Below are 23,242 nucleotides of genomic sequence, written 5' to 3' on the forward strand. Positions count from 1 at the left end.
AACTCCACCAGATTTAAAATTACTAATCATGTTTATCTGTATCTTGGCTGGAAAATAATTTGGGCTTTGTAGCAGTTTGCAGTACTGATTCTATTAGGCCATCTATACTAAGCTCCACCAGCTTTCAAATTAATAATAATTTTTAGCTGCATCTAGCCCGGAAAATAATTTTGGGGCTTCTAGATGCGCAAGACACATGAGTCCCTTCTTGCTGCACTACTTGCAACATGACCCACAGATTGTCAGAATTCGAAGTAATCCTGACTACTGGGTTGCCACACTCTTAGATCCCCCACACTCTTCGATCAACCTTTTCATTTTAATAAAGAACAAAAAAATGGTCATTTTTGAAATTATAAGCATTAGCAGGTTATTAGAAACTGAAATCAAACAGTTTTCAACTCAAAACTTTATTCTAGGTGATGTTACATTTGCACATAGGATCCCTTGTTCGAAAGGAGCTTCTGAACTCTCTCGTCCATTGAATTTGTCAGGTTTTGGATGGTTTCTGCTTCAATTGTTTTACATGAGGACAGAATACCCTCCCAGAGCTGTTGCTTAGATGTGAACTGCCTCCCGCCATCATAGACACTCCTTTTGATGATGCTCCAGAGGTTCTGAATGGGGTTGAGGTCAGGGGAGCATGGGGGTCACACTATAAGTTTGTCCCCTTTTATGCCCATATCAGCCAGAGATGCAGATGTGTTATGTGCAGCATGAGATGGTGCATTATCATGCATGAAAATGATCTTGCTGCGGAATACATAATTCTTCTCCTTGAACCATGGCAGTAAGTGCTGTTTGAGAAACTCCACATACATTATGGAGTTCATCTTTACCCCTTCAGGGATCCTAAAGGGGCCGACAATCTCTCTCCCCATGATTCCAGCCCAAAACATTACTCCACCTCCTCCTTGTTGGCACTATAGCCGTGTTTGCGTGGGGTGTCCATCAACCAGCCATCCTCCACTCCATCCATCTGGACCATCGAGCGTTGCACGGCACTCATCGGTGAACAAAACAGTTTTGAAGTCAGTCTTTATGTATTGTTTGGCCCACTGGAGCCGTTTCTGCTTGTGTGCAGTGGATAGAGGAGGTCGACAGGATGGCTTACGCACAGCTGCAAACCTCTGAAGGACTCTGCATCTTGTTGTTCGGGGGACATTGGAGGCACCAGCAGCTTCAAAAACTTTTCTGCTGCTATGACAAGGCTTTTTTGCCGCTGCTCTTTTAACCTGACGTAATTGCCTGTAGGAAAGAGTTCTCAATTTTCCCTTATCAGCATGCACATGTGTACTGTGAATCAGCTACATTCTTCTTGATTGTGCGATGATCAGGATGAAGTGTCTTGGCAATGTTGATTGTAGTCATGCCTTGACCTAAACACTCCACAATTTGTTGCTTCTCAGCAGCCAACACATCCTTTTTCTTTCCCATTTTGGCAGAAAATGTAGGCTGCTTAATAATGTGGGACAGCCATCTTAAGTAGTCTTGCCTTTCATTGGACACACCTGCCAAGCTAATTAGCACAGGTGTCTGCAATTGCTTACAGCGATATAAAGAGCCCTGACAAACATCACCATCAATGAGTTTAACTGACAAACAAAAAAATTCTTACCTTATCACTCCTAAACACTTTTTGCATAATAATTTGGAACACTTTGTACATGTGCTTTTCCACAAAACACTAGTGGTTCACGTAGTGAATCTTACAGTTCTAACTTGCCAACAGTGGTCTGTATGGAGTTGTTCAATAAAGGGCCCAAAATTAAGATAACATAGATGGGAGAGGTCTCTATGAATACGAATTCCTAAGTATTTGATACCCTGTGAGGGCCAGGCAAAGGGAAAGTTGGACTGGATGGAATCCTGTATGGATTTGGGGAGGGAGACATCGAGGGCCTCAGACTTCGCTGCATTGATTTTAAAATTTGACCATGTAACAAAGTGATCTATTTCAGCCTTAACAGCAGGGATGGATATATCTGATTGAGTGATATATACTAGGACATCATCAGCAAATGCAGAGCACTTGTACTCGGTGCCTCCCACCTCAATCCACCTAATATTGGGGTTATGGCGAATTGATGAGAGCAGGTGCTCCGTCACTAGGATGTATAAGAGAGGGGACAGAGGACATCCCTGCCTTGTCCCATTGGTGATTATGAAAGGTGATGAAAATGTTCCATTTATCTTCAGCCTAGGTGACGTATTGCGATACAGGGCCGTGATTTTGCCTATAAAAGGGTCCCCTAGACCCCTACCCCAAGCTTTTTAAGAGAATAATATATGGCGTGCTAGGAGACTCTATTGAATGCTTTCTCAGCATCCAACGAGACTATCTAATTACAAATTTTTAACTGCATCTAGCCCAGGAAATACTTTGTGCCTAGTAGTAGTGTCTACTAGTCAGCGGATTATCCCAGCTGTTAAGCAAGCTACACCACCTGTAGTTTGGACACTTAATTTTTTCAAAGGAAATGGTTCGGGCCCCTGGGACACTCAGTGAAGAGCATCGGGGAGGCACCCCAATGCATAGGGGCTGGGACTGGTGGTAGGACGCCTTGCGGTGGACCGCCGAGCTCAATCCTTATAAAAGCTTTTTAACTGCAGCAGCTTTAGTGGACGCTACTGGAGCTGGAATTACTCGGCTGCTGGCATGAGACTTGCCCTCCAATAGATCCTTGTAAAAGGATTTAAAGTGTATTCATTCAGATTAGAGAGACAATTTAAATTAAAAAGATTAGACCTGCCTCCACCGCAGGGGGGCTCGCTCGACCCACCAGCGGACAGGCACCAGTATTGGGAGAGGGGGGCTGGCCGTCAGGGTCCACCGCGGCTCTGGCACAAAGCCGGCGACACGGAGGTCGCACGGGCAGGAACGGACTGGCCGTGTTGGCTTCGCACTTTTTTGGTTTTAGAAGGGCATGACATGCCTATATCTGTGTCTCCCCCTCCTTTTACTCCTCCACTTCTTTTCTTTTCGCATGACTATATGTACTTGTCACTTTTCCATGTGTTAGTTGTGTCTTCTGAGTAGTTTGTCAGGTTTTGGACACCTTTGAAGGTGTTTTCTATGTGTTTCTATGTGTTTTTGTTTGCCTGCCATTGGTTTTAACGGTGTTCGACGAACAGTTCGGCGAACATACAGGTGTTCGACGAACCGAACTCGAACACTACGGGGGTGGCTCAACACTAGTAAAGTACCTTTATGCATTCATCAAAAATCTAAAAAATTCCCTCCATTTGATCTTTTTGTTAGACTAGTATCTGATGAATTTGAAAAAGTTCTACATCTTATCCGTAATGACACTATAACTCATGCACAACGTGCTAGTTTTTGTAAATGAAAAAAATGGAAAGTTGTTATATACAAACTTGCAGACAAGGGGGAAACGTGGTCATCTGGAAATGTGACATGCATGAAACAGAAACATATTGACAAGTGAAAGATTGTAAATGTTGAAAAAAAATAAACTTCATTCCACTTTCCTTTTTCAGCTCTCCACTCGAACAACTACTGAGGTCAGCCATGGATAATTCAGTAATTTCCAAAGCACTTCATGATGCTTTTATTCATTCGGAACCAGCCATTTCAAAACTCTACCTTCTTCCAAAAGTCCATAAAAATTAAATATACCTTCAGGTAGGCCCATTATTTTGGGTATATTTTTAAATATGTAGATGACCATTAAAAGACCTTAGTGGAATGTATTCCATCCTATACAGTTCAAAGGATACCTCTGATTTTTTTTAAAAGCTTAATGGTATAATGGTATGGACACTTTATTGGTTACATATGTGGCGTTCCTGCGGGTTCAGTCGCCTCAGAGGCACTGCATCTCACCCAGAGGTGTGGTATCTCACTCTCAGGTAAGGATGGAGTACTGCCCGGGACCCACACACTTGCATCCAACACTACACTACTCCAGACCGGCAGGAGGGGCAAGATGCGCTGCTCCTCTGCTGAGCCCTGTCCCTGGCTGGAGTGGGCGGAACCAAGAGAGGGGGAACCATGCAGTGGGTGTGGGTGGAGGAAGGAGTTTAGGGGAGCACTTCAGTAGGTGTATAAAAAGGGATGGAACCAATAGAAGGGTTCCAGTCAGAGGAGGACAGTGAGTGGGAGCAGGAGCTCTGCTCAGGAGGAGCGGGCCTGAGTGAGAGAGGCCCATGAGGTGAGACAGACTGAAGAGAGGAGAGGAGCAGGAAGGAAGGCTCCAAGAGGAACAGAAGGGATCCTAGGGGCACGGGAAGTGCGGATGCCACACATGCGCCCGAATCTGCAGGAAAGTAGAGGGATCAGGCCTCAGAGAGGACAGGCCACTAAACTAGTGGAGAACTACAAGGCTCAGCTAGAAACTGGAGGCTGCTGTACTTGCAAGGTGCAGCTGCCAACCACCACAATTACATCACCGAAAAGGTGGCCACAGAGGGTCCAGGGGACTGCAGGTCGCCCGAAAAGATCCGAGGCTACCGGCTTGGGACACTGATTGTGAGGCGCAGGGCAGGAGGGTGAGAGCCAGCGCAGGAAGACGACCGAGGAAGGCACATAGAACGGGGTCCCGTTTAAGAATGCCTGAGTTACTTGAGAGATTGCTGAACCCCTTCCTTGGTGAATGCAGGACAATGTGGGAGGTTACTCTAGTACTGGTAACCTGGAGCTCAACAACTGTGAGTAAACCTTGAAGACTGCACCCCACTGTGTCCTAGAATTATTATCTGCGCCATCACCTGCACTACACTGCACAGCAACATCTACATCATCTATAACCTCACTGCACCGCCCTGGAGCTTAGCTCTACCTGTGGAGAGCTGAACCAACTCTCCTGCGTCACCATCAGCTCCAAGGGATCTGCACCGCAGTGGCGGCTCCATATAGCCGCATACCACAGGTGGCGTCATGGGCATTAAACTATTAAAACTATAATCCCCCTTTTATTGACTGCCCTGGGTCACCGACCGGGTCACTGCCACTGTGACATCCCCTGCACCCACCGGCCCGACACCGAGTACCCCATGTCCCACGGGGCGCGTCACATATTATGCTGAATCACCTTATGAGAATATCCGTCATTCTGATGGTTCGGTTCCTATCTCCTTCTTTCTTCAATCCAGTGACTGCAGTCATTATGTATTGATTTTGTGTTTGAAAGAAAAAAAATTGTGTGTAAGGATGAAATCAATAAGTTCAATGTGTTCTTCTACCTGAAGCTCCAAGACGTTGTTATCGGATTGGCTTGCACACTCTCATCTGCAAATCTGTTCCTCAGGATGTGAGAGAAGGACCTCTTTTTTGCAGATCAAAATATCTCAATGAACCACGCCCTTCTTTGGGTGAGGTATATTGATGACATCTTCTTGATCTGTTCAAGGCTCAGGACTTGAGTTGACTTCATTTATGTCAGCACTTAATCAGAAACCCTACTATGTTCACATTCCTACAAATATGATCATGATAGAACTGATTTTATTGACGTTTCAGCATTCCATGATTTGGACAACCTAAGAGCACATCAGTAAATACACTTCTACATGCATCTTCATCCCATCCTCGTTCTACCATCCAGGCAATTCCTACTGGATAATTTCTTATAGTGAGGGCTATGGTGAACATTATACTGCATAGGGGGCTGTGGTGGACATCGTAGTGTATATTGGGGGGTGGATGTACTGTATGGGTGGCTGTGTTGACCATGAAACCATGTAGAGTTATAGTGTGAGGAGGGGGAACAGTTTGGAGACCACAATGTGGTGGGCAGTATGAGGGCATAGTGTAAAGAGGAGCACAGAATTGATATGGAGAGGGGGCAGCATGAAATGTGGACACAGTATGGAGAGAGGTTAGCATGGTGAGTCGCAGTGTGGAGATATAGAGAGTGTAAGAGAAAACTATGGAGAGGGGACAGCCATGGCATAGGCCGTGACGACAGACTGTTACATTTCTGAGATAGGTGATGGCAGTTTCTATGAATACAATTCTATGAAGATAGAATCCTATATAGATAGAATCTTATCAGTATCAGCTGCCATCTATCTAAGTAATGGGAAATTGTATTCACAGAATACATATTTTACCTCAGAATTGAGAATTTTGATAATGACTGATCAATTTTGGCAGAGAAAAAAGAAAATTTCTCTGATAACATATATTACAAAGTTGTTTATTTTCATGTGTGGTATTGATTCATGAAATAAAAATTAAAACGACGATTACGCTTTAACCCAAACGGCCCCACTAAGCTATATTAATTTTCATGACCGTCCATGAGTCTGACATTTAAATATAGGATGTCAGGGATGAATATCACTATTTGTCCCTTGTATTCTGGAAATTGCCTGCAAAAAAATAATTATATATCTAACTTTGAAAACACACTCCTAGTTGAGCCTCACTCCTAAAATACTATTTTATTTTACTTTTGCTGGTATTTTTGGTTGAAATAGATAACAATTATAGTGGAAGTGGTTGTCAGAGTGGGAGGAGGGGGGCATTAGGAGACCTTTTACCTTAGTCCCTGACCCATTTCTTTATTTGGGGCTAAGGGTTCATCGAGGGGAGGGGGAAGGAAGGAGCACCATCGGCTTCCTCTGCCTAGGGCACCAAAATTCCTTGTCCCAGCCCTGTGTCCAAATACTAGGCAATTCTATGTGCAGATCCTACATTATGACAATACTTACCCGTTACACATTCATTGACAGCTAAAAGATCCAAAAATTTGAGAGATCATGATTATGGCTTACAGTCAATGAAAACAGAAAAGTCATTATCTCAGAAAATAAAAATAATTATCAAAAACACCGGCAAAGCATTTAAAAATGTCCTTTAGTCTGTTTCAGTAGGCTCCACAATCATGGAGAAGACTGATGACTTAACAGATGTTCAGAAGGCAGTCAATGAAACACTTCACAAGGTCCCAGAGTTCCAATTTTCATTTGGAAATCAAGGTCCCAGAGTTTGGAGGAATAGTGGAGAGGCACACAATCCAAGCTGCTTGAGGTCTAGTGTGAAGTTTCCACAATCAGTGATGGTTTGGGGAGCCATATCATCTGCTGGTGTAGGTCCACTGTGTTTTATCAAGACCAAAGTCAACGCAGCCGTCTACCAGGAAATTTTAGAGCACTTCATGCTTCCCTCTGCCGACAAGCTTTTTGGAGATGGAAATTTCATTCTCCAGCAGGACTTGGCACCTGTCCACACTGCCAAAAGTACCAATATCTGGTTTAAAAACAACGGTATCACTTTGCTTGATGGACCAGCAAACTCGCCTGACCTTAACCCCATAGAAAATCTATGGGGAATTGTCAAGAGGAAGATGAGAGACACCAGACGCAACAATGCAAACGAGCTGAAGGCTGCTATCAAAGCAACCTGGGCTTCCATAACACCTTAGCAGTGCCACAGGCTGATCGCCTCCATGCCACGCCGCATTGTTGCAGTAATTGATGCAAAAGGAGCCCCGACCAAGTATTGAGTGCATTTACTGAACATACATTTCAGTAGGCCAGCATTTTGGAATTTAACCCCTTTACACCCGAGGGTGGTTTGCACGTTAAAGACCAGGCCAATTTTTACAATTCTGACCACTGTCACTTTATGAGGTAATAACTCTTGAACGCTTTAACGGATCCCACTGATTCTGAGATTGTTTTTACGTGACATATTGTACTTCAGGATAGTGGTAAAATTTCTTTGATATGACTGGAGTTTATTTGTGAAAAAATCGGAAATTTGGCGAAAATTTGGAAAATTTTGCAATTTTCAAAATTTTAATTTTCACGCCTTTAAATCAGAGAGATGTCACACTAAATAGTTAATAAATAACATTTCCCAAATGTTAAAAGTTAAAGGTTAAAAGTTGACCAGCGATTTCTCATTTTTCCAACAAAATTTACAAAACCATTTTTTTTGGGACCACATCACATTTGAAGTGATTTAGAGGGGCCTTTAAGTCAGAAAATACCCAAAAGTGACACCATTCTAAAAACTGCACCCCTCAAGGTGCTCATAACCACATTCAAGAAGTTTATTAACCCTTCAGGTGCTTCACAGGAATTTTTGGAATGTGGAAGAAAAAAAATGAACATTTAACTTTTTTCACAAAAATGTTAATTTAGACCTCAATTTTTTTATTTTCACAAGGGTATCAGGAAAAAATGGACCCCAAAATTTGTTGAGCAATTCCTCGTGAGCACGCCAATACCCCATATGTGGGGGAAAACTACTGCTTGGGCACACGGCAGGGCTCGGAAGGGAAGGAGCGCCATTTGACTTTTTGATTGTAAAATTTGCTTGAATAATTAGCGGACGCCATGTTGCGTTTGGGGAGCCCCTGATGTGCCTAAATAGTGAAAACCCACCACAAGTGACACCATTTTGAAAACTAGACCCCTAAGGGAACTTATCTAGGTGTGTAGTGAGCACCTTGAACCCCCAGGTGCTTCACAGACATTTATAACATTGAGCCATAAAAATAAAATGTTCACATTTTTCCCACAAAAATGTTTTTCAGCCTCCAATTTTGCATTTTCATAAGGGTAACAGGAGAAATTGCACCATGAAATTTGTTGTGCAATTTCTCCTGAGTAAGCAGATACCCCATATGTGGGGAAAACTACTGTTTGGGTGCACGGCAGGGTTCGGAAGAAACCGAGCGCCGTTTGACTTTTTGAATGTAAAATTTGCGAACGCCGTGTTGCGTTTGGGGAGCCCCTGATGTGCCTAAACAGTGGAAACCCCCCACAAGTGACACCATTTTGGAAACTACACCCCTCAAAGATTTTATCAAGGGGTATAATGAACATTTTGAGTCCAGGGGTACGACACAGAATTTGATAACATTAAGTCATCATATTGAATAAGTTGTCATTAGTCTTGAGCACAAGTGCTCGCTTCTTGAGTTTACATCATGTACTCGGGTATGCACCAAGTATCACGGGTGCTCAAGTGACTTGCTCGAGTCTCCACCCGCATGTTTCACGATTGTTAGACACCCAAAAAAAAACATGCGAGGATCACTCGTGTATAGCAGGCAATCCCCGTGAGTTTTTTTTGGCTGTATAACAGCTTCAAAGCATATGGAGTGGAGACTCAAGCATGTCAATCGAGCACCCGTGATACTCAGTGTGTACCCGAGCACCCGATACAAACTCAAGTAGCGAGCACTTGCGCTCAACACTATTTGCCATATCGTCATCATTTTTTTTCTTTACTTTTGAAAAAATCCCAACCCCAACACAACCCTAACCCCAACCCTTGCCCAACCCTAACCCAAACCCAACCCTTACCCTAACCCTAGCACAACCCTAACCCTAGAACAACCCTAACCCTAACCCTAGTACAACTCTAACCTTAGCCCAACCCTAACCCTAGACCAACCCTAACCCTAGTCCAACACTAACACAACCCTAACCCTAACACAACCTTAACCCTAGCACAACTCTAACCCTAGCCCAACCCTAACCTTAGCACAACCCTAACCGTAACCCTAGCACAACCCTTACCCTAGCATAACCCTAACCCTAACACAGCCCTAACCCTAACACAACCCTAACCCTATCACAACCGTAACCCTAGCACAACCCTAACCCCAGCCCAACTATAACCCTAGCCCAACCCAAGGCCAACCTTAGCACAACCCTAACCCTAGCACAACCCTAACCCTAACCCTAACACAATCCTAACCCTAGAGTTTATTTTTTACGCTGTTCCTTGTGCGGTATAGGTGATTAGACAACTTTATTCTTCAGGTCGGTGCGATTACAGCGATACCAGATATAGTGTTTTTATGATTGACAGCTGTCACACTAAAAAACACATTTTTTTGCAAAGACTAGTTTTTGTATCGCCATATTTTGAGAGCTATAATTTTTCCATATTTCGGCTGACAGAGTCATATGATGGCTTGTTTTTTGCGGGACAAGTTGACATTTTTATTGGTACTATTTTCAGACACGTGACATTTTTTGATCACATTCTATTCTGATTTGTGGGAGGCAGAATAAACAAAAACCAACAATTCAGGAATTGTTTTTTGGGAGTTTTTTATGCTGTTCTGCGTGTGGTAAAATTGATAAGGCAACTTTATTCTTCGGGTCAGTACGTTTACAGCAGTACCACATTTATATTTCTTTATGTTTTGGCGCTTTTACACAATAAAAAGTATTTTATAGAAAAAATATATTTTTTTGTATTGCTTTATTCTGTGAGCTATAACTTTTTTATTTTTTGACTGATGGAGCTGTTTGGTGGCTTGTTTTTTGCGGAACAAGATGATGTTTTCAGCGGTACCATTTTTATTTACATTCGTCTTTTTGATCACGTTTTATACCATTTTTTGTTTGGCAGTATGATGATAAAGCATAGTTTTTTGCTTCGTTTTCTTTTTTTTACCGTAGTCACTAAAGGGGTTAACTAGTGGGAAAGTTTTATAGGTCAGGTCGTTCCGAACGCAGTGATACCACATATGTGTACTTTTATTGTTGTTTTTTTTTCATAATAATATTTATTTATGGGTACAGTATATTTTGATATTTTTTGATTATTTTTTTCATTTTTTTATATTTTTACAATTTTTTTTCACTTTCTGACACTTTTTGAACTTTTATACTTTGTCCCACTATGGGACTTTCCCTTTTTTCAGTCTGATCGGCTGTATAGCATAGGGATGCAGCAGCATCCCTGTGCTATACACTCCCTGACAGAAGTTATGTCGCTTATCCATGTTATGTAAATAAAAGCTTATAACCGGACATTAAATTCATCCATTGGTTTTATAAATTACTCTTTTGAAAGCTGAAACCCTCCCAAATTTGGTTTAGGTAAAGAAAATAAATTGGCATCAATGCTGAAATATTGATCATTTAATGAACGCAGAATGTTCAGATTTTGGCAAGACCAAACATTTTTCAAGCTGTTGCTATAAAGTATTCTAACTTACTGAAATAATGACTTTTGTGGTTTCATTGGCTGAAAGCCATAATCATCAACATTAACAGAAATAAACGCTTGAAATGAATCACTCTGTTTATAATGACTCTATTTAATATATGAGTTTCACTTTTTGTATTGAAGAACAGAAATAAATTAACTTTTGGATGATATCCTAATTTACTGAGATGCACCTGTATGTATCCATGCCTGGTTTCTTCTTCTCTTTCCATCAGCCAGTAGACATATAGAATCTGGTTTTAACTTTTGATCCATGTTTTAGGTTAATTAGAATTACCATAATTTTTAATATTTGCCAAATGCCAGAATAATGAGAAAGTTTACATACACTAAGATTACTATGCCTTTAAACAATTCAGGACTGCCCATATGATGATGTCATATATTTGGAAGCTTTTTGGCAACATCTGAGTAAATTAGAGACACACCTGTGGATGTATTTTAATGCACACCTGAAACACACTGCTTCTTTGTGTAGCATCATGGAAAAGTCTAAGGAAATCAGTCAAGATATCAGAAAGAGAATTGTGGATTCATCCTTAGGTACAATTTCAAGATACCTGAAGGTGCCTCGTTCATCTGTACAAACAGTTATATGCAAGTACAAACAAGATGGGAATGTCCAGCCATCATACCGCTCAGGAAGGAGACGGGTTCTGTGTCCCAGAGATGAACGTGCTTTGGTCCGACATGTGCATATCAACCCAAGAAAAAAGCAAAAGACCTTGTGAAGATGATGGCGGAAGCTGGTAAGATTGTGTCAATAACTACAATGAAACGAGTACTGTATCAACATGGGCTGAAAGGCCACTCTGCCAGGAAGAAGCCATTACTCCAAAAGAAAGATAAAAAAAAACAGATTAATGTTTGCAAATGCACATGACTCGCCCCCTGGGCCGTGGGGTACCCGGAACCAGGCCTTCTGGTGTACGGTGCTGATGGGGGGTAGTAGTGGCAACCCGATCCCATGGCTCAGGGTGGTCAGACCAAATGGCGGCAGTCTATTTATCAGTGTTTTGAATGTCTGACTATGCCACCCCTGGATTGCGGTCAGGGATAACCGCCGCTGCAAGGCAGACCGCTGAGGCTGGTGTTGGTGTGCAGCACAGGGATAGGATAACTCCCCACGGGAAGAGTGTAGCCTCAGGGCAGTGTAGGTGGATGCTGGGGGTGATGGTGCAGGCGCAGCAAAGATCACACTGAGTCCAATGGTGCAGTCCAGGGTTTTTACTCACAGTTGTTATCCATGTCACTTCTGTCAGCAATGACTGCCCAAGCCGTGCTGCGTCCACCAGGTGAGGAGCTCGGTCAACCCCCAGGCAATTCAGGAGTATGGCACAGGACCCCCTAATGTCCTTTCTCTGGCCTCTCGTGCCCCACCAGTGACCAAACTTCTGTCCAGCTACCGCGGACCATGTCGGGCAAGCGTTGGCCTCCGCTTCCCGCTATCCTATATGGTGCCTTCCTAGCAGGTTTGGCTGGGGGTCACACCAATAAATGCTCACGACCTCCGGTTCTTGGCTGAGGGATAATTTACCTCCACCAACTTGGGAATCCGGTACCCTTCCACAGCCTGACCCTTCACCCGATATAACGCGGGTTTGCAACGGTTGCTGTCCGTTCTGCTCTCTTAGGGTCCCTTCTGCCTTCTTGTTTCTGGAGCCTTTCTACTCCTCTGTCTCTTCTCCTTCCTTCCTTCTCCTTCTTCTCTTCTCCTCTCTGGCCCCAGCCTTCTCTCTAGGCCTGCCTCGTGGAGCTGAGCTCAGGCTGAGCCTCAGCTCCCTGTCAGCTCTCTCTCCCTTCTGAACAACCCCACTCTAAAGATGGCTCCCACCTTTTATCTGCTTCTCTGTGTCTGAGCTCAGGTGACCTGCACCCAATGAGCTCCTTACTATGCTCCAGAAACCGTCCCCTCTGCTCCTACATCACTGGGTTCTCTCCCCCCTCCCCACTCCAGCCAGGGACATGGTCAGTTGTGCCTGCATAAATGGGAGCACCGTCGAGCTGTCCCCCGGAAATGGGGTGAGTGTGTGTATGCAGCTAACTGAGCCCTGGTCCACACTCCATCCTTACCTGGGAGTGGAATATCACACCTCTGGTTGAGGTGCAATACCCCTGTAGCAACCGAACCCTCGGGGCGCTACACACACAGGAACAAAGACTTTAATTTGTGGAGACATGTCCTGTGGTCTGATGAAACTAAAAGTGAACTTTTTGGGCATAATGACCATCGTTACGTTTGGAGGAAAAAGGGAGAAGCTTGGAAGCCTAAGAACACCATCCCCACTGTGAAACACGGGGGGTGGCAACATCATGTTGTGGGGTTGTTTTACTGCAGGAGGGACTGGTGCAGTTCACAAAATAGATGGCATCATGAGAAAAGAAGATTATGTGGCAATACTGAAGCAACATCTCAAGACATCAGCAAGGAAGTTAAAGCTTGGGCGGAAATGGGTCTTCCAAATGGACAATGACCCAAAGCATACTGCCAAAATGGTAACAAAGTGGCTTAAGGATAACAAAGTCAATGTTTTGGAGTGGCCATCACAAAGCCCTGATCTCAATCCTATTGAAAATTTATGGGCAAAGGTGAAAAGGCAGGTGCGAGCAAGGCAACCTACAAACCTGGATCAGTTACACCAGTTTTGTCCTGAGGAATGGGTACAAATTCCAACCAACTATTCTGAGAAGATTGTGGAAGGATATCCCAAACGTTTGACCAAAGTCATTCAGTTTAAGGGCAATGGTACCAAATACTAATGAAATGACTGTAAACTTTTGACTTTCCAGTTTTTAATAAAAATGTCTTAAAACATTCTCTGTCTCATTATATTGGCATTTGGCAAATATTAAAAATTATGGTAATTTTGACCTAAAACGGGAAAAGTTTGTTCTGATTTCATGTCAGATATTGAGAAAAACAGGCATATGTGTCTTTTTTATATAGTGTATGTAAACTTCTGGTTTCAACTGTATATATCATGTTGTTCATGTTGTGTTTGTATATTTTTCATGTTAGTAAACCCTCTTCTGACTGACATCTTCTTGAATACCCAGTGGCTTTTCGTAGATTATAGGACTCCTTTAGACCTATGCGGCTCTTGACTGGTCTCTACATTTCTTTTCAATATCTGCATGAGTAGTTCTTTAGGGTTTTTTAGAATCAGGATCTAGATATATACCCTGACTTTGGTGTGTTGAGTTTGGATCTTTTTATATCAATACACAAACTCCACCCCTTTGCTGTTTTTATTTATCTTTATTAGTACTGTTGTTCCTTGATTTAAGGATCATGTTTTGACTTAGTCTTCGTGTCAAAGCTTGCACGCTATTATGGTGTTCAATCCAATGTTGGATTATGGTGTCTAATCCAATATTCCTAGCTTGTTCCTCAGCTTTCGCCGCCATTTATATATATCCTGTTTCCACTTGTTGACTTGAGGCTGGCCGGCCTGCACATGAGTAATAGGCTTCTATATATCTTATATTAGATTCTCGGGGAGGTGATAGGCCTAATGTACATTTTTTTGCGTAACGATCCTGCTTATTATTAATTTTTCTTACTTTGTATTTATGGGATGCGGCAGCACCTCTATCTGGTATCCACCAGATGGCAGCAGTGTCTCTATTTGCCATCTAGGAGACACGATGGCGTCCCTGGTTACTGGCACATCTCTAGCTTTAATATGTCTTTCTGTTAGTCGATGCATCTATCTCTGATTCCAGGAGACGTGCCACCATTACCATGAGTTGTTTGAGTGACGCAATGGCATCCCCAGCTACCGGCATATCCGCTACCACCACGCTTCTTCTGGTCAGCTGTTGCCCACGCGCCGGCGTCCAGCATGTCAATTTGGGTTATAATACTCACCCTTGCAATACGGGCTATTAGTACTGCGCATGTAATGTGTATATATTCTGTCCTTGTTTGTTACTCCCTCACACTTTCCCTGATGAAGCTGTAATTAACAGCGATACGCGTGGGGTGTCTGGGTGCCGCCCTGACCTTAGGTGATATTCTATTGCTCTCTTTTCTGTTTCCATTTTGGCAGCCATGCTGTTAGCATTACAAAATCATATTTCTCAGATTGCCTTTCATATATTTTTATGTTATTAGTGCTGAGTCGCCTATTCTGATTATACCAACTACTATCCTCTAGCCTTTATAATCAGATTGACCTATTGGCTTTGTAAGCTATCTTGTGGTAGTTTTCTTTATACATCTAGTGACCTCTGGGGGGCGACATTACCTGTCAGGCCATATTGGGTTTCCTTGTTACTACATTACATTACTTATTCATGTAAGTTTCATATGCTAATATAGGATTTTCACTGCCTGACAGTTGGGTTCAATATTGCAATTTCTGCTAAGCTGCTATTATGTTTTAGTAGATGTGATATGGTTATTATGTCTGTTAATATTTCATAATATATCTTGCTTGTATCTACTTTTGTTTGTGCATGCAATATACTGAGCCTTGTCATTATACTATTATCTGATAGCCTTGCATCGCCCACCTTGCACCCCATTGAGTCTATGTCAGGTTTGGCATTCGTATTTTAAGGTTTTATGTTGTTGTTATTGTGTTTTGCATTAATAAAGCTTTGGATTATTTTAGGTGTGCGCATCACTGTTGTATTTCTGTTTCTCTTGATTGGAGAGGAGTATAGATTATTTATGTGTCGGGGAGGAGGGAGCCAGAGGGCAATTTGTGTGTCATAGAATTTGTCTGCTCAGGATTTAGGATGAAATATTGTAGATAATGTTGCCATTGACATAAAGAGACGCTAACTATTGAACTGATGGAGCTCAAAATTTTCTAATGGCTGCCCTGCCTGTAACTGTCATGTTAGTCTTCGTGTGAAGCTCAGCTACAGACTGGGCTTCATAGAAGACTATGATTTTGCTATATACTTCAATGCTGTGGTATTGCAGTATGTATTATACATTGACGAGCAAAAGGTTAACAATGTTTTGAACTTTCAGGCTCCATATCTCACCATCCATTAATGCTTCGAATGTGAGACTACCATCATTTTATAGACAATTATCTTGGCTCTCTGATACATAAATTTGACTTGCAACTATTTAGCATGTGATTAGTAGAGTTGAGCCACCCCCGTAGTGTTCTGGTTCGGTTCATCGAACACCGGTGTGTTCGCCGAACTGTTCGTCGAACTGTTCGTCGAACACCGTCGAACACCGTTAAAACCAATGTCAGGCAAACAAAAACACATAGAAACACATAGAAAACACCTTCAAAGGTGTCCAAAAGCTGACAAACTGCTCAGAAGACACAACTAACACATGGAAAAGTGACAAGTACATACTGTATAGTCATGCGAAAAGAAAAGAGGTGGAGGAGTAAAAGGAGGGGGAGACACAGATATAGGCATGTCATGCCCTTCTAAAATCAAGAAAGGCTGGAGTAAAAATCTAAAATCAGCCTACCAACACCCAGACGTCGTGACAAAAAAATTTAAAAAAGAAATATCTTTAGGTAGAATGGCGGTTCCATTCAGAACACTTTCCTTACAAGACGTAGTGGTATCCCCGTTGTGAGTTGTGCCAAAAACGGTACCCAATGCATTCGGACTAATCCACCATTTGTCATATCCAAGGGGCAGGTCAGTAAACGACAACATCGACGCGGAACCAAGTACAGTAGTATATACTGTACATCCTTTGACAAGGCATTCAGGCGGATCAAGAAGTTGGGAAGGGTTACCCTAATGGCCAAAACAGACATTGATGGGGCGTTCCGGTTACTTACTATCTGTGCCTCCGAATAGTGTCCACCTATTGGGCTGCTTCTGGGAAGGAGCATACTATATAAATCGCTGTTTGCCCATGGGGTGGTCCAGATCCTGCTCACTATTTGAGGCGTTTAGTTGCTTCCTCGAATGGGTTGTAATGGACGTTTCTAAAGGGGCACATATTATCCATTACCTCGACAACTTCTTATGCCTGGGCCCAAAAGATTCGCCACAGTGTGAATACACGCGGTAGTCCACCTGTGAGAAGGAGAGAGCTGGAGGGAGAGCGGACACCACAGAGCCGAGGGGTTAGATGGAGAACGGAAGAAGGAAAGAGGGCGAGGGAGGTAAGGGAGTACAGTGGAAGGCCGACCTGAGCTCCCCCACGTTCCTGCTGGGTGGGGAACAGCCCTGGGAAGAAAAGCCGCTTGTGCATCCCTTGAGGTTACGGGCGCGAGCGGGCAGAGGGACTACGCTGGAGTGCGAAGCCGACATGGCCAGTCCGTTCCTGCCCGTGTGACCTCCGTGTCGCCGGGTTTGTGCCAGAGCCGCGGTGGACCCTGACGGCCAGCCCCCCTCTCCCAATACTGGTGCCTGTCCGCTGGTGGGTCGAGCCCCCCCGCGGTGGGGGGGGGACTAACATCTGCAGAAGAAAGACCATCTTCCAGCTAAACTAAGATGTCTACTTCTTTTCGTGGACAATGTGATACAATCACTTTCTTACGGACACGCCCATCGCTACAAATTCCAGATGAGGCACAAAAACAGCAAGTGCTTCAACGGATATCAAGTGCTCCTTCAAGTGGGCTCTCCTCCACCTCAACTTCAACATCACAAATACTCCAGTCCTCAGAGGTGTCACCTCAATCGCACTTGCTTCCTCACAGCTCCCAAGTCTCCAGCTGCCCGTCTGAGTATGGGGTAACACAGATGGTTGAGTCTGCAGAGCTGTTTACTCATACTATAGCCTGGGAAACGGAGGTCTGCTCCAGAGCTTCTGGTAATCCAGACGAGGAAATGATCTGCACTAATGCCCAGAATCTTTATGAGTCGGATCCAGGACCAGATGAAGAAGGTTCTGAGCATAATGTAGACCCTCGTTCCCAAACTGTAACTCCTGTTGGTGGAGACAATGATGAAGACGATGATGAGACTCAAATACCTGATTGGAGCGACAACTTGACTTTTCGGTCAGGGCAGGAAGAGGTTGGCTCTGAGGACGACGGGTGTGAGAACACACAGGGTGATGATGACAAGGTTGGAGATGCCACTTACTGTCAACCCACAGTCAGCCAGTCGATGAGGTCAGCAGAGGAGGTGGAGGAGGATGCTATTGACGACGAGGTTAGGTTGCGCCTTCCTGGACAGAGACGGAGTACTGGAAGCACGTCAACAACTGCATCCTCAACCACAACTCTGCCTCTGACCACAAGTAGTGGTGGCTCTTCAGGTCGCATGGGCTCTAAGCCTTGCATAGCCTGGGCATTTTTTCAGATCGATAAGGATGACCCAACTCGTGTTATCTGTAATATTTGTCACCAAAAGCTAAGTAGAGGCCAAAAAATCCATAGTTTGAGTACTTCATGCATGAACCGTCACATGGATATGAAGCATAAGTTGCAGTGGGAAGCTCACTATGCTACAATGCGGCCTAGCCGGCCGGGCCAACCACCGTCTGCCCCATCTTGTGCATCTGCGGCCTCTTCATCCTCTGTGACTGGGGGGACAGCAGTCACACATGTTTTTGGACACAGACCTGCCACCTCTTTACCCGCAACAGCCAGTGTGATTGTCAGGTCATCATTTCATTTGGAAGAGGAAACACCAGCTGGTGTTGAGCGCTCTCCGACATCAAGAGCACCACCTTTGGATCAAGGCAACCTAACTTTTCCGCCTGCATCTTCCTCACAGACCGGCAGTTTGCCGGGGACACCCTTCTCAACCCCGTCTAAGCACAACAGCCAGCCCTCGGTCCCTCAGATGTGGACAAGTAAAAGACCATTTCCTCCTAGCCATGACAAAGCTAAGAGGTTGAATTTCACCATCTGCAAGCTGTTGGCTACAGAAATGCTGCCTTTCCGCCTGGTGGACACAGAGGATTTTCGAGACCTTATGTCCGTCGCAGTGCCCCAGTACCAGATGCCCAGTCGGCACTTCTTCTCAAAGAAAGGTGTGCCTGCACTACACCAGCATGTCGCACACAACATCACCGCTTCTTTGAGAAACTCTGTGTGTGACAGGGTGCATTTCACCACAGACACTTGGACAAGTAGGCATGGACAGGGGCATTACATGTTGCTGACTGGGCACTGGGTAACTATGGTGACAGCAGGACAAGGGGCTGCTGTCCAAGTCTTGCCGTCCCCACGAGTTGTGCGTCAATCCCCTTTATCTAGAAGTTCCTCCACTGCTTCTGCCTCCTCAACCTCCTCTCGGTCCTCCACCTGCACCCAAAGCCTGTCTGGTAATGCCACCCACTTTCTAACTGCGCAGAAGGAATCCTGCACACCTCCTTACTATGCTGGCAGCAGGGCTCAATGGCATCAGGCGGTGTTTACTTTGAAATGTCTGGGAAATGTGAGTCACACAGCTGAGGAGTTGTGGTCAGCTCTGGAGACCCAGTTTCATGAATGATTGCCTCCACTGGACCTGAAACCAGGGAAGGCCGTGTGCGACAATGCTGCAAACCTTGGTGCAGCCCTTCGCCGGGGCAATGTCACACACGTGCCTTGTATGGCTCACCTGTTGAACCTGGTTGTCCAGCAAATTTTAGCCCACTATCCCGGACTAGATGGCCTTCTGGAGAGGGCACAGTCGCTGTGTGCTCACTTCCGCCGTTCGGATCCCGCAGCTCAACGACTTACATCTCTACAGAACTCGTTGGGCCTGCCAGTTCACCGGCTGAAATGCGATGTGCCGACATGGTGGAATTCAACTCTGCACATGTTGCAGCAACAGTGGCAGCACCGACAAGCCCTGGTACAATACGTTCTGACGCATAGCCTGGGCCAACGAGAACCAAGCGGTTGGACAAATCAAGCTGCAGGAGTGGTCTCAGATCAGGGACCTATGCACCCTTCTGCACAGTTTTGAAATGGCGACGAAGATGTTTAGTGCTGACGATGCCATTATCAGCATGACTATTCCGGTGATTTACATGCTGGAGCACATGTTAAACAGAATTCGGAGTCAGGTGGTGGGACAAGAGGAGGTGGAGGAAGTAGAGGAGGAGTCGTATGCGGAAGGGATAACATCTCCAAGGTCCAGACGGTCGGCAGCACCAAGGCGGCAGGCATGGGAGGGTGGGGGAGAGGGATTAACCAGGGCGCATGGTAGCAGCCAAACTGTTAAGGAAGGTGTAGGAGCCGAGGAAGAAGTGGAGGACGAACTGGCGATGGGCATGGAAGACTCATCAGATGAGGGAGACCTTGATCACATTTCTGTTGTGCAAGGTTGGGGGGAGAGGGCAGAGGAAGGAAGCATGATTCTTACCTCGCTACCAACACAACAAGGACATGGTCCTCCTGGATGCGCAAGACACATGAGTGTCCTCTTGCTGCACTACCTGCAACATGACCCTCGGATTGTCACAATTCAAAGTAATCCCGACTACTGGGTAGCCACACTCTTAGATCCCCGGTACAAAATAAAATTTGCCGAAATAATTCCTGCCATAGAAAGGGATTCACGCATGCAGGAGTATCAGCAGAGGCTGTTGCAGAATCTTACATGTGCTTTTCCACAAAACACCAGTGGTGCACGTAGTGAATCTCACAGTTCTAACTTGCCAACCGTGGGACTGTCGAGTCTTCATCACTCAAACCGTAACAGTAACACAGTATCTGCTGGTAACAGCAATTTTGTGGAATCATTTCACCACTTTTTTAGACCATCCTTTGCAAGGCCACAGGAGACAGGAAGTCTGACACATAGTCAACGCCTACAGAGGACGGTACAGGAGTATCTCCAAGTGAACATCGAAGCCATGACTGTGTCACTGGACCCTTGCTCATTTTGGGCTTCCAATCTGGAAAAATGTCCGGAGCTCGCCACTCACGCCTTGGAGATCTTGTCATGCCCTGCAGCCAGCGTTCTCTCTGAATGTGTGTTCAGCGCTGCTGGTGGTGTGCTGACAGATAAGCGCACGTGGCTGTCCACTGAGAATGTAGCCAGACTCACGTTCATAAAGATGAACAAATCATGGATCAGCAAGGAGTTTTCTACCCCTGTGTCATCCTGGGGAGACTAAAAGCTTGAGGATTTGGTAAAATCACCTCACCAACCGTTTTAAGCAACTCTGGGGCAATTGATGCCACTTAAGTGGTGTCTGTGCCACAAGTTTTGGAAAAAATGGAGACTCTTTTTGGAGTCCCCTTGCTGTGTTTTACGTGATGTTGGCATCGTCAATTCCAGGTGGGTTGGGTAGCCCCCCCCCCCCTTTTAACCGTAAGAAACTACATACACTATGGCTTGGGGTAACACAGATGGTTGAGTCTGAAGAGCTGTTTACTCAGAGGTCTGCTCCAAAGCTTCAGTGTCTGGTAGTCAGCGTAGTAGCCCAGCTCTGAAGCAAGCTACACCTCCTGTGTATCTAATAAGAATTTTTAACTGCATCTAGCCTAGGCAGACTGTGGGGACCCCCAACCAAAGCCAGATGCTCAGCCCCCCTACCGCGCCCCTTTCCTTGACAATACAATAATGTAACTCTTACAACTGGATGGGTGAGGATCGGTCACAGCTTTATTAACTCTTTATACTCATTACATTAGAAAGGCATTTTATTTCTAAAATAATTCAGCTTGTTGCAGCATGCCCTGGGTCTCCACACCGGCAAGTTGGCCAACAAGTGAAACTCTCCAACATGTCCTTTCTATTTCCAGGCCACGGAGGATCCTGCGTACTCGTATGCAGGACTCTGACCCCCATCCATTACTCTTAACCCTTGTTCCACGCCGTCCTGGAGTCCTGACAGGAATATGTCCAGTCCAATATCCATTAAGTGAACACCGTCGGGCCGTATGAGGCCTGCTTTATCTCCTTCCAGTTGTCGGTGTCGTATCACTACACCGCCTCTGTCTCTTCTAAATTTTGCCATCCGAATATTTATTACCCGCCTTGTCCGTTCGATGGCCGTGATGTCTCGCGCACCTTGCCATAAAGCTATCGGCACAATCTCTGACCATACTATAGTCAGTTTTGTGAAAAATTCTCTGAAGCGCTCAGTGTCTAGTTTCATTATTGCCATTAGTTATGCGCTCTTGTGATGACCTAGGTCGTTTCCCCCGGCCTGTATAACTAAGATGACCGGACCTCTTGCCTCTCTCCCTACCTTGATTACCTCCATTAGTACCTGTGGCCATTGCAGGCCTCTAATACCTCTCCAGTTGAAATATGTGTTATGAAACTCTAATTTCCTCCCGCCTGGGCAGACTTTCACCCTCTTTTCTGCCTAATATATATATACGATTGGCCGATCACCCACACTGTTGGCTTAGCGTCACCTGTAAAAGAAACAAACAAACCACGTCAGGATAACAAGTCCGGTCTTATGTATCTCACCAAACACGTGGATCGCCATCTCCCTATCCTCTGAACTTCCGTTTCTGACAGTCCTGCTCTTGCTGCTTCCGTGGCCGCGCCTATGCGGAATGAGTGAGCTAAATATAGCTTGGAACTGGTATCTTGATAATGGCGTTCCATCAATGTGTGATAGGAAGAAATTACTTTGTGATCTGACGGTTATATTTTTTTTACTATTGTTACCCGACTCAGTGTACCGTTTGTGGGTTGTAGAAGTACCCAAGTGCCCCTGCCCGCTGGAACCGTTTTCGATTTGCGTATGCGTAGACGTATTGCATTATTGGCTATGACTACGTCCTGGTGTAATAAGCCTCCACTGGTGGTAATTTTGGATTGAGGGACTAATTCGCTTATGCATAGCTCCCCGAAGAAGGCGATCGCAAATGCAGTAGACAGTAGTGTTGCTTCAAATTGTGAGTGTCATGTTAATGGTGTTAGGGATATGATGTGAGAAATCAGTTTTAGTGACACGGGACGGGACATCTACACTCCTGACTTGGCTGACCCCTTTTCCACCCTTTTATGGATTGTCTGATGATGAATCTCATTGTCACATCTCCCCAATTCAGTAGTTGGAAGTGAAATGCTACTCCGGTCAGACACCGCTGCGCTGACGCCCATGATATGCCCCTCATCATTAACTGGTGGAGAAATTCTATGGTGACTTGTAATCTGGCTTGTTCACATCGGTCAACCCGTCTGCCTGCTACTAGTCATGTCCACTCTTCCCATGCCTTACTGTATGCTTGCCACGTCGACGGGCCAACTGACGCTCTGATTAATGGCATCAACTATTCGCCACTAGATCCCATAGGGAGGGTGGGCAACTGTTGCCCGATGGGTGGGCGTTAGGGAGGAACTCTGTGAAAATCTGCCAATTGAATTGTGATAAAGCGTTAGCAGCAGCGTTAGACCCCTCAGCATCGTGGCTAGCGCGGACCCATACATTGTGTTTTA

The 23,242-nt window shown here is 44.9% G+C and overlaps 1 protein-coding gene across 1 annotated transcript in view; it reads right to left on the reverse strand.

The window, feature by feature from the left end:
* Positions 1 to 23,242, reverse strand: part of LOC141264622 (zinc finger protein 474-like) — a 283,616-nt gene that overhangs the window by 89,048 nt on the left and 171,326 nt on the right. The window lies entirely within an intron of this gene.

Source organism: Phyllobates terribilis, unplaced genomic scaffold, assembly GCF_046119375.1.
Source record: "Phyllobates terribilis strain yellow unplaced genomic scaffold, ASM4611937v1 Scaffold_1__5_contigs__length_1240528914, whole genome shotgun sequence".
NCBI lineage: Eukaryota > Metazoa > Chordata > Amphibia > Anura > Dendrobatidae > Phyllobates > Phyllobates terribilis.